The sequence below is a fragment of the Grammomys surdaster genome, unplaced genomic scaffold (genome assembly GCF_004785775.1).
Source record: "Grammomys surdaster isolate TR1022 unplaced genomic scaffold, NIH_TR_1.0 531, whole genome shotgun sequence".
NCBI classification, from domain to species: Eukaryota; Metazoa; Chordata; class Mammalia; order Rodentia; family Muridae; genus Grammomys; species Grammomys surdaster.
In genome coordinates this window covers 496,236-497,680 of record NW_021604950.1, presented here as the reverse complement: position 1 = coordinate 497,680, position 1,445 = coordinate 496,236, and the positions used below count along the sequence as shown (strand labels likewise).

Below are 1,445 nucleotides of genomic sequence, written 5' to 3'. Positions count from 1 at the left end.
TTCCCCCAAAGATAGTCAAAGGAAAACCTTTGCAATCACTCAGTGTGTGTGGTTTGATTTTGTAAATATAAATTTGTCATCCCTACACTTACAGAAAAGTGCATAAGTTAAATAGAAAAGACACAATTCCACATTTTCATTTACCCTCAAACCATGCAAATTATGCCAAGATCCATAGCTATAGTGCCCATATATTGAGTCATTGTGAGAAAACTTACCATCACAGAAAATCAAACTTTATTATTGTCTCATACATGGATATCAACAGGTTAGTTACACATTTTTCATTACTGAGAGCCAGCAGAGGACTGACTGCAGCATAGCTGTGGGCTACAAGGATCTGGACACTATACAGAGATGGATTTTCCTGGAATATAGTTCTTGAGTAAGACATGATACTGTCAAAAGTTAACATCACCAGGAAGAAGCTCAGAACCATTAGAGTGGTCCAGAGGGCTCTTTGCTCTGGAGTTGCTTTTGAAGAAAGGTTTGAGTTCTGAAGATGTTGGGACCAACTCTTATGCCTGCCCAAGACTGTCACCATGTAACAAGTCGAGAGGCCCATGAGACCAATAAGGAAGACATTCCTGAAAACCAACAGTGTGGAGAAGGTGTGTTGCTTTGAGGAACTCATGGGTATAAAAGAGCAAGATGTTGTGATATATATATATATATATATATATATATATATATATATGATTAAAAGAGGTGAGATTTCCTGTGGCAACAACTGCTATTAAAATATGGCTACTGATGGATGTATAGAAGATACTCAGTAAAATAAAGAAATATGAGAGCTGATGTGGGGAATTGTGTTTGAACTTAGCTAAGTGAGAGCTTTAAGCGCAGAGGATGATGGCCTGCAAGACACTCAGAAGACAAGTGGCACAAACAGATAGGCTCCTGAAAATGCTGTGCAAGAAAATCAATAAATTTATACATGATGTCATCCCATCATCCTGAAGACATAAAAAATGTCTCTGGTTATATATGCTGCAAGTAACAGCATCACTAGGTGTATAAGGTCCATGAGTCCAGTGGGCAAATCAGTAAGTCTGGGCCTGTGTCCACAAATGAATATGAAGGTGTGGAAGAGGAGAAGGCAGCTATTGGCTGAGATCCCAATGCCTATCTCAGAGAAGGCATTTCTGATGTAAGCTCTACAGTATAGTGTATGGTCTTTATTCATATTATGTTGAGTAGAAGCACATAGTATCTCTCTAAAGAGAAAGCAAATGACCCCTTTGTTACATATTGCTGTGAGTGAAATGAAGTGAATTGTAAAGAAATTAGATGGAATGCTGCCCTGGAGAGCCAGAGTGACCAGGAAAATGGAACATAGCTGAGGCCAAGCTGGGCTATGCTCCATGTGTCTGGAGAGCTTTGGGGACTGCATGGCAGTAATCTGACATTGGCCAAGGACAAAGAATTGGGCTTTAGGCAGG

At 39.7% G+C, this 1,445-nt stretch overlaps 1 pseudogene; it reads right to left on the bottom strand.

Annotated features, from left to right (window-relative positions):
• Positions 1-220: 220 nt before the first annotated feature.
• On the bottom strand, positions 221-1,189 carry LOC114633119 (annotated as a pseudogene).
• Between the last annotated feature and the right edge of the window lie 256 nt (positions 1,190-1,445).